This window comes from Pleurodeles waltl, chromosome 1_1 (assembly GCF_031143425.1).
Source record: "Pleurodeles waltl isolate 20211129_DDA chromosome 1_1, aPleWal1.hap1.20221129, whole genome shotgun sequence".
NCBI classification, from domain to species: Eukaryota; Metazoa; Chordata; class Amphibia; order Caudata; family Salamandridae; genus Pleurodeles; species Pleurodeles waltl.
The window spans coordinates 189,749,003-189,760,226 of NC_090436.1; positions in this window are offsets into that span (position 1 = coordinate 189,749,003).

Below are 11,224 nucleotides of genomic sequence, written 5' to 3' on the forward strand. Positions count from 1 at the left end.
GATTGTGGCCCTGTCCAGTCTATAGGTGAGGATAATGTGCCTGTCCTCCATTGCTGCCAAGTCCATCCGGGGTCTGTACACAGGGGGATGTCTCCATCTCCTATTCATCCGCAGCGGTTGCAATCTAGGGGGTAAAATGTTGAGCAGCTGCTCATTATCTCTTAATTCCAACCACTACAGTTCAATGCATGTTGTGATTGTAACATTATTTTGTTGGAGATGTCCAAATGGTGCATTTGTGTACTGTGACACAGTTAGGATCCATGGCCTGCCCCCCCCCGAAATGGCGTCCGCCTGTCCTGTATGAAGGACAGGTGGATATTAGGTAATTCCGCTTACGTTGTGCGCCGTTGCGGGAGGCGGTCGAAAACCGCTGTGCAACTCCTCATTGGTTAACATTGGGCCCTATGGGGTACAGTGGCCAATGGTGATGTACGCCGGCGGTGACGATATGCACTGCCGCAGACGTCACCGCCATTTTCTATCTGTTCACTCACTTGCTACCTGGCCTTCAACAGGAGAGGACCTACACTGCATGTGCTGCTGTGACCTGTGTCTGGAACTTACCATGGCTTGTGTAACTGGGGAAAGGGCCCCTGCTTTCACCTCGGCTGAGTCGGAGCGACTGGTGGATGGGGTCCTACCCCAGTACCGAATGCTGTATGGGCCTTTAGACCAACAGGTGAGTACACTGTGGACACGATGCATGTGGCATAAAAGCATGGAGTGCTGTGTGTGAAGGCCTCATGTAGGTGGTGGTTGGTGGATGGGCCCTGGGCAGTGTGCAGCATATATGGTGGGCCATGTCTGTGCTACTGGGGATGGGAAGGGGCATGGCGGGCCATGAGTGTAACAGACAGGACGGTCAGACTAATACCTTTCCCTGTGTCCATTTCCCTGCAGGTCAGCGCCCATCAAAAGAAGGGTACATGGTGTGCCATCGCCAAAGACTTGCAGACCCTGGGGGTCTACAGCAGGTGGAGCACCCACTGTCGGAAACGGTGGGGGGACCTGAGACGCCGGGCACGGAAGACCGTGGAGGCCCAGCTGGGGATGGCCTCCCAACGAGGAAGGGGTGCCCGTCGAACCCTGACCCCCCCCTGATGGCCCGCATACTGGCAGTGGCCTATCCGGAGCTGGACGGGCGCTTGGGTGCATCACAGCAGCCACAAGGGGGTAAGTACAATGCCCCAATATACAACTTTTGCATGGTGCGGTGGGATCCGGGTGGGAGGTGTGGGCCCTGTGGGTGCCCCTAGGCCAGGCCTGGTTTAGCAGGGTTTGTCCCATGTTGGGCAGGGTTCTGATGTGAAAGTACTCCAACCAAGCTAGTAGGCATCCACTACTGGGCAGGGGTCTGGTGGGTCTCAGGTATGCTGCAATTGGCGTTAGGTGTCCCTATCCATGGCCTGGTGACTAGTATTGTGACTGGTAGTGCATTGCCTAGTGCGTAGGGCTGTTCCCTATGTGTGAGTGTGTTGTGTACGCCAACGGTGGTGTTCTTGCTGCCATTGACCAAGTGTATCCTTTGTGTCTCCCCCCCCACTTTTTGTTTTGTCACCTTGTCCTTATGTGCATTAGCATCATCTGGCGGAGGAGCAGAGGCACCGGTGACGGAGGGAGCTGTATCCCACAGCACCCAGGATGCAGAATCCACCGACGGTGAGGGCACCAGTGGGACGGAGGGCGAGGGGAGCACCACAGCGGAGACAGGAGGGGACAGTTTGGACACGGATGCCTCCTCAGATGGAAACTCCCTGGTGGTGGCGGACACCTCTGTGCCCACCCCATCTACCGGTACAGCCGCCACCGCATACCATCACTGCCCTCCCAGCAGCCCCTAAGCGAGTTTCCTGTGCCCACTCACCCAGGAGGGTGGGCATCTCCTTCGCCCCAGGCACCTCAGGCCCTGCCCCAGTTAGCCCTGCTGCCCTGAGTGAGGAGGCTATTGACCTCCTGGGATTCATCCCTGTTGGGCAGTCAACCATTGTGAATGCCATCCAGGGGCTGGCATCCCAGATGCAGCAATGGAATGTATTCCTGGAGGGCATCCACGGTGGATTGGCGGCCCAACAGAGATCCATTCAGTATCTGGCCTCCTCTCCGATGGCAGCCATTGTCCCTGTCCCTACCGTCCCCCCTGCAACTACCATTTCCCAGTCCGAGTCTCTTCAACCCTAACCCATCCCATGCACACATACAGATGAGCATGCACACAAGACAACACACAAGAGTAGCACAGTCAAACACAGGCACAACACTTCAACACACAAGCATGCATGCAAACACCGGACAGTTTCACACACAACCACATTCACTACCTCCACTGTCTCCCACTCCTCCACCTCCCTCTCAGTCGCATCCACACTTACACCTGCATGCACTGCTTCAACATCCACCACCAGCATCACCACACCAAGCAGCACACACACCTCACTAGCAGACATCTCCACAACATCCATCCACATGTCCCCTGTGTCCTCTCCAACTCTGTCTGTCCCCCCTCCTCCTAAAGGTCACATGCACCCAAGTCCAGAAGTACTCCTCCAACAACCACTCCCTCAACCTCCACTCCCATCCCACCCCCCTCTTCCCACCCCACCGTCCCTAAAAAGCTTTTCCTTGCCCAACTTGACCTCTTCCCTCCCCCTCCACTTCCGTCCTGCCCATAAGAGCAGGGTCCCAACGATCCAGCCCAGCACCTCAGCCAAACAGTCCACGCTGACAGTGGAGGTACCTCCTAATCGTGGAGGCAAGACAGTGATGGTTCCCACTCCACCAGCCAAGAAGGGTAAGGATCCCACAGCCACTGCAATAAAGGGGAAGAAGCCCTCGACTCCTGCCATGAAGGGGAAGGAGGCCGCACCTTCTGCCATGAAAGGGAAGGAAGCCGCACCTCCTGCCATGAAGAGGAAGGAGGCCGCACCTCCTGCCCTGAAGGGGAAGGAGGCCGCACCTCCTGCCATGAAGGGGAAGAAGCCCTTGACTCCTGCCATGAAGGGGAAGAAGCCCTCGACTACAACAGAGGCTGGCAGGATGACACCACCACCAGTGGTCACAGAGACCTCACCTCCAGCTTAGGCAGTGCAGCCCACTCCTCCTGCAGAGGCTGCACCTTCACCCGCTGAGACAGTGCAGCCCTCACCTCCAGGAGGCACCTTCACCTGCTGACACAGTGCAGCCCTCACCTCCAGCAGAGGCTGGCAGGATGACACCACCACCAGTGGTCCCAGAGCCCTCACCTCCAGCAGAGGCTGCCCACGAGGCACCTTCACCTGCTGACATAATGCAGCCCTCAGCTCCAGCAGAGGGCATATAGGCTATCCTCCTGGGACCAGTGGGTAAGTCACCCACCTGAGAGACTGTGTGTAAGGAAATGCCTCCTTGGCATGGTTACCCCCTGACTTTTTGCCTTTGCTGATGCTATGTTTTGAATTTAAAGTGTGCTGAGGCCTGCTAACCAGGCCCCAGCACCAGTGTTCTTTCCCTAACCTGTACTTTTGTTTTCACAATTGGCACATCCTGGCATCCAGGTAAGTCCCTTGTAACTGGTACCCCTGGTACCAAGGGCCCTGATGCCAGGGAAGGTCTCTAAGGGCTGCAGCATATCTTATGCCACCCTGGGGACCCCTCACTCAGCACAGACACACTGCTTGCCAGCTTGTGTGTGCTGGTGAGGACAAAACGAGTAAGTCGACATGGCACTCCCCTCAGGGTGCCATGCCAACCTCACACTGCCTATGCAGTATAGATAAGTCACCCCTCTAGCAGACCTTACAGCCCTAAGGCAGGGTGCACTATACCATAGGTGAGGGCACCAGTACATGAGCACTGTGCCCCTACAGTGTCTAAGCCAAACCTTAGACATTGTAAGTGCAGGGTAGCCATAAGAGTATATGGTCTGGGAGTCTGTCAAACACGAACTCCACAGCACCATAATGGCTGCACTGAAAACTGGGAAGTTTGGTATCAAACTTCTCAGCACAATAAATGCACACTGATGCCAGTGTACATTTGATTGTGAAATACACCCCAGAGGGCACCTTAGAGGTGCCCCCTGAAACCTTAACCAACTACCTGTGTAGGCTGACTGGTTTTAGCAGCCTGCCACACTCGAGACATGTTGCTGGCCACATGGGGAGAGTGCCTTTGTCATTCTGTGGCTAGTAACAAAGCCTGCACTGGGTGGAGATGCTATCACCTCCCCCAGGCAGGAGCTGTAACACCTGGTGGTGAGCCTCAAAGGCTCACCCCCTTTGTTCCAGCACCACGGGGCATTCCAGCTAGTGGAGTTGCCCGCCCCCTCCGGCCACGGCCCCACTTTTGGCGGCAAGGCCGGAGGAGATAATGAGAAAAACAAGGAGGAGTCACTGGCCAGTCAGGACAGCCCCTAAGGCAACCTGAGCTGAAGTGACTCTGACTTTTAGGAATCCTCCATCTTGCAGATGGAGGATTCCCCTAATAGGGATAGGAATGTGACCCCCTCCCCTTGGGAGGAGGAACAAAGAGGGTGTAGCCACCCTCAGGGCTAGTAGCCATTGGCTACTGCCCTCCCTGACCTAAACACACCCCTAAATCCTGTATTTAGGGGCTCCCCTGAACCTAGGAAAGCAGATTCCTGCAACTTACGAAGAAGAGGACTGCTGAGCTGAAAAACCCCTGCAGAGAAGACGGAGACACCAACTGCTTTGGCCCCAGCCCTACCGGCCTGTCTCCCTCCTTCAGAAGAAAACTGCTCCAGCGACGCTTTCCCCAGGACCAGCGACCTCTGAATCCTCAGAGGACTGTCCTGCTTCCAAAAGACCAAGAAACTCCTGAGAACAGCGGCCCTGTTCAACAAAGACTGCAACTTTGTTTCCAGAGGAGCAGATTTAAAGAACCCTGCAATCCCCGCAAGAAGCGTGAGACTTGCAACACTGCACCCGGCGACCCCGACTCGACTGGTGGAGAAACAACGCTACAGGGAGGACCCCCCGGCGACTCCGAGACTGTGAGTAACCAAAGTTGTCCCCCCTGAGCCCCCACAGCAACGCCTGCAGAGGGAATCCCGAGGCTCCCCCTGACCGCGACTGTCTGAATCCAAAATCCCGATGCCTGTAAAAGACCCTGCACCCGCAGCCCCCAGGACCTGAAGGATCGGAACTCCAGTGCAGGAGTGACCCCCAGGAGGCCCTCTCCCTTGCCCAGGTGGTGGCTACCCCGAGGAGCCCCCTCCTTGCCTGCCTGCATCGCTAGAGAGACCCCTTGCTCTCCTATTGAAACCTATTGAAAACCCGACGCGTGTTTGCACACTGCACCCGGCCGCCCCAGTGCCGCTGAGGGTGTACTTTCTGTGCTGACTTGTATCCCCCCCGGTGCCCTACAAAACCCCCCTGGTCTGCCCTCCGAAGACGCGGGTACTTACCTGCTGGCAGACTGGAACCGGGGCACCCCCTTCTCCATTGAAGCCTATGTGTTTTGGGCACCACTTTGAACTCTGCACCTGACCGGCCCTGAGCTGCTGGTGTGGTGACTTTGGGGTTGCGCTGAACCCCCAACGGTGGGCTACCTTGGACCCCAATTTGAACCCCGTAGGTGGTTTACTTACCTTCAAAAACTAACAATAACTTACCTCCCCCAGGAACTGTTGAAAATTGTACTAAGTGTCCACTTTTAAAATAGCTATATGTGTTTTATGTAAAAAGTATATATGCTATTGTGATTATTCAAAGTTCCTAAAGTACTTACCTGCAATACTTTTCAAATGAGATATTACATGTAGAATTTGAACCTGTGGTTCTTAAAATAAACTAAGAAAAGATATTTTTCTATACAAAAACCTATTGGCCTGGAATTGTCTCTGAGTGTGTGTTCCTCATTTATTGCCTGTGTGTATGTACAACAAATGCTTAACACTACTCCTTTGATAAGCCTACTGCTCGACCACACTACCACAAAATAGAGCATTAGTATTATCTCTTTTTGCCACTATCTTACCTCTAAGGGGAACCCTTGGACTCTGTGCATACTATTCCTTACTTTGAAATAGTGCATACAGAGCCAACTTCCTACATTGGTGGCAGCGGTGGGATACAAGACTTTGCATTTGCTGGACTACTCAGCCAATACCTGATCACACGACAAATTCCAAAAATTGTCATTAGAAATTGATTTTTGCAATTTGAGCTATTTTTCTAAATTCTTAAAAGTCCTGCTAGGGCCTTGTGTTAGTCCCTGTTTAGCATTTCTTTTAGAGTTAAAAGTTTTGTGAAAGTTTGAATTAGAACCTAGAACTAGTTTTAGATTCTTAAAAAGTATTCCAACTTTTAGAAGCATAATGTCTAGTGCAGAGATGAATGTGGAGGAACTCAACCTCACACCTTACCTCCATCTTAAGATGAGGGAGCTAAGGTCACTCTGCAAAATAAAGAAAATTACAATGGGCTCCAGACCTTCCAAACTACAACTCCAGGAGCTTTTGGCAGAGTTTGAAAAAAGCCAACCCCTCTGAGGATGGCAACACAGAGGATGAAGATAGTGACTTGGAGGAGAATTCCCCCCCTCCAGTCCTACTTAGGGAGAACAGGGCTGCTCAAGCCCTGACTCCAAATATAGTAGTCAGAGGTGCTGTTTCCCTCACAGGAGGGACCAGCACATCTGAAATCACTGAGGATAACTCCAGTGAAGAGGACAACCAGTTAGCCAGGATGGCCAAAAGATTGGCTTTGGAAAGACAGATCCTAGCCATAGAAAGGGAAAGACAAGAGATGGGCCTAGGACCCATCAATGGTGGCAGCAACATAACTAGGGTCAGAGATTCTCCTGACATGTTGAAAATCCCCAAAGGGATTGTAACTAAATATGAAGATGGTGATGACATCACCAAATGGTTCACAGCTTTTAAGAGGGCTTGTGTAACCAGAAAAGTGAACAAATCTCACTGGGGTGCTCTCCTTTGGGAAATGTTCACTGGAAAGTGTAGGGATAGACTCCTCACACTCTCTGGAAAAGATGCAGAATCTTATGACCTCATGAAGGGAACCCTGATTGAGGGCTTTGGATTCTCCACTGAGGAGTATAGAATTAGATTCAGGGGGGCTCAAAAAACCTCGAGCCAGACCTGGGTTGATTTTGTGGACTACTCAGTGAAAACACTGGATGGTTGGATTCAAGGCAGTGGTGTTAATAATTATGATGGGCTGTACAATGTATTTGTGAAAGAACACCTGTTAAGTAATTGTTCAAATGATAAACTGCATCAGCATCTGGTAGACCTAGGACCAATTTCTCCCCAAGAATTGGGAAAGAAGGCGGACCATTGGGTCAAGACTAGGGTGACCAAGACTTCCACAGGGGGTGACCAAAAGAAAGGGGTCACAAAGCCTCCCCAGGGGAAAGGTGTTGAGACATCCAAAAACAAAAATAGTAAAGAGTCTTCTTCAGGCCCCCAAAAACCTGCACAGGAGGGTGGGCCCAGAGCCTCTTCACAAAATGTTTTGGGTACAAGGGTAAAAACTTTGATCCCAAAAAGGCCTGGTTTCGTAGCTGTAATCAGCCTGGACACCAAACTGGAGACAAGGCCTGTCCCAAGAAAAGTACCACTTCTAACTCCACTCCAGCTAACACTGGAATGGCTAGTCTCCAAGTGGGATCAACAGTGTGCCCAGAGCAAATCAGGTGTCACACTGAAGCTACATTAGTCTCTGAGGGTGGGGTGGATTTAGCCACACTGGCTGCCTGGCCTCCTAACATGCAAAAATACAGGCAGCAGCTCTTAATTAATGGGACAAGTGTAGAAGGCCTGAGGGATACAGGTGCCAGTGTCACTATGGTGACAGAAAAACAGGTTTGCCCTGGTCAATACCTGGCTGGACAAACTTATCCAGTCACCAATGCTGACAATCAAACTAAAGTACATCCCATGGCTATGGTAACTTTAGAGTGGGGAGGGGTCAATGACCTGAAACAGGTGGTGGTCTCCTCAAATATCCCAGTAGACTGTTTGCTTGGAAACGACCTGGAGTCCTCAGCATGGGCTGAGGTAGAACTGAAAACCCATGCAGCCATGCTGGGTATCCCTGAACTGGTGTGTGTCAAGACAAGGGCACAGTGCAAGGCTCAGGGTGAAAAAGTAGAGCTGGAGTCTGGAAAAAGGGCCCAGCCTACCAAGAGGAAAGGAAAGTCAGCTGGGAAACCAGCTGCAACACAACAACAAAAAGAGAACCTCTCTTCTCAGGAAGAAGTTCTGCCCTCTGAGGGAACTGAGCCTATGGAGTTAGAACCATATCAGGTTGAGCTCTTAGGCCCAGGGGGACCCTCAAGGGAGCAGTTGTGTAAGGGGCAAGAAACCTGTCCCTCTCTTGAAGGCCTTAGGCAGCAAGCTGCTGAAGAATCCAATGGCAAGAAAACTGGAACACATAGGGTCTATTGGGAAGATGGGCTCCTGTACACTGAGGCAAGAGATCCCAAACCTGGTGCCACTAGGAGAGTGGTAGTGCCTCAGGCGTTCAGAGAGTTCATACTGACCTTAGCCCATGATATTCCCCTTGCTGGGCATTTGGGACAAACCAAGACGTGGGAGAGACTAGTCAACCACTTCTACTGGCCCAACATGTCCCAGAAAGTTAAGGAGTTTTGTGTCTCCTGTACCACCTGTCAAGCCAGTGGTAAGACAGGTGGACATCCAAAGGCCCCCCTCATTTCACTTCCAGTGGTGGGGGTCCCCTTTGAAAGAGTGGGTGTGGACATAGTGGGTCCACTTGAACCTCCCACAGCCTCAGGAAATATGTACATACTAGTAGTAGTGGATCATGCTACTAGGTATCCTGAAGCTATTCCCCTTAGGTCGACTACTGCCCCTGCAGTAGCCAAGGCCCTCATTGGTATCTTTACCAGAGTGGGTTTCCCTAAGGAGGTGGTGTCTGACAGAGGTACCAACTTCATGTCAGCATACCGGAAACACATGTGGAATGAGTGTGGAGTGACTTATAAATTCACTACACCCTATCATCCACAAACTAATGGCCTTGTTGAGAGATTCAACAAGACATTAAAAGGCATGATCATGGGGCTCCCAGAAAAACTCAAAAGGAGATGGGATGTCCTCTTACCATGTCTGCTTTTCGCTTACAGAGAGGTTCCTCAGAAGGGAGTAGGGTTCTCACCCTTTGAACTTCTGTTTGGCCACCCTGTAAGGGGACCACTAGCTCTTGTGAAAGAAGGCTGGGAGAGACCTCTTCATGAGCCTAAACAAGACATAGTGGACTATGTACTCGGCCTTCGCTCAAGGATGGCAGAGTACATGGAAAAGGCAAGTAAAAACCTTGAGGCCAGCCAACAGCTCCAGAAGTTTTGGTATGACCAAAAGGCTGCACTGGTTGAATTTCAACCAGGGCAGAAAGTCTGGGTTCTGGAGCCTGTGGCTCCCAGGGCACTCCAGGACAGATGGAGTGGCCCTTACCCAGTGCTAGAGAAGAAGAGTCAGGTCACCTACCTCGTGGACCTGGGCACTAGCAGGAGCCCCAAGAGGGTGATCCATGTGAACCGCCTTAAGCTCTTCCATGACAGGGCTGATGTGAATCTGTTGATGGTAACACATGAGGATCAGGAAGCTGAGAGTGAACCTCTCCCTGATCTCCTCTCATCAAACCCTAAAGATGGTTCAGTAGATGGAGTGATCTACTCAGATACCCTCTCTGACCAACAGCAAGCTGACTGCAGGAAGGTCCTGCAACAGTTTGCTGAGCTCTTTTCCCTAACCCCTGGTCAGACACACCTGTATACCCAAGATGTGGACACAGGAGACAGCCTGCCTGTGAAAAACAAAATTTTCAGACAGTTCAATTCTCAGATGGCTGATGCAAATGAAAGGTGAAAATCCAAAACTATTGAGGTGGTCCATCTCCCTACAGGGAATGGACTTTATAGTGGAACACAGACCTGGGACTGCCCATGCCAATGAAGATGGACTTTCCAGGTTCTTCCACTTAGAAAATGAACTCTCTCTTGGGAAAGGTTAGTCTCATCCTCTTTCGTTTGGGGGGGGGGGGTTGTGTAAGGAAATGCCTCCTTGGCATGGTTACCCCCTGACTTTTTGCCTTTGCTGATGCTATGTTTTGAATTGAAAGTGTGCTGAGGCCTGCTAACCAGGCCCCAGCACCAGTGTTCTTTCCCTAACCTGTACTTTTGTTTTCACAATTGGCACACCCTGGCATCCAGGTAAGTCCCTTGTAACTGGTACCCCTGGTACCAAGGGCCCTGATGCCAGGGAAGGTCTCTAAGGGCTGCAGCATATCTTATGCCACCCTGGGGACCCCTCACTCAGCACAGACACACTGCTTGCCAGCTTGTGTGTGCTGGTGAGGACAAAACGAGTAAGTCGACATGGCACTCCCCTCAGGGTGCCATGCCAATCTCACACTGCCTATGCAGTATAGATAAGTCACCCCTCTAGCAGGCCTTACAGCCCTAAGGCAGGGTGCACTATACCATAGGTGAGGGCACCAGTGCATGAGCACTGTGCCCCTACAGTGTCTAAGCCAAACCTTAGACATTGTAAGTGCAGGGTAGCCATAAGAGTATATGGTCTGGGAGTCTGTCAAACACGAACTCCACAGCACCATAATGGCTGCACTGAAAACTGGGAAGTTTGGTATCAAACTTCTCAGCACAATAAATGCACACTGATGCCAGTGTACATTTTATTGTGAAATACACCCCAGAGGGCACCTTAGAGGTGCCCCCTGAAACCTTAACCAACTACCTGTGTAGGCTGACTGGTTTTAGCAGCCTGCCACACTCGAGACATGTTGCTGGCCACATGGGGAGAGTGCCTTTGTCACTCTGTGGCTAGTAACAAAGCCTGCACTGGGTGGAGATGCTATCACCTCCCCCAGGCAGGAGCTGTAACACCTGGCGGTGAGCCTCAAAGGCTCACCCCCTTTGTTCCAGCACCACAGGGCATTCCAGCTAGTAGAGTTGCCCGCCCCCTCCGGCCACGGCCCCACTTTTGGCGGCAAGGCCGGAGGAGATAATGAGAAAAATAAGGAGGAGTCACTGGCCAGTCAGGACAGCCCCTAAGGCAACCTGAGCTGAAGTGACTCTGACTTTTAGGAATCTTGCAGATGGAGGATCCCCCCAATAGGGATAGGAATGTGACCCCCTCCCCTTGGGAGGAGGCACAAAGAGGGTGTAGCCACCCTCAGGGCTAGTAGCCATTGGCTACTGCCCTCCCTGACCTAAACAC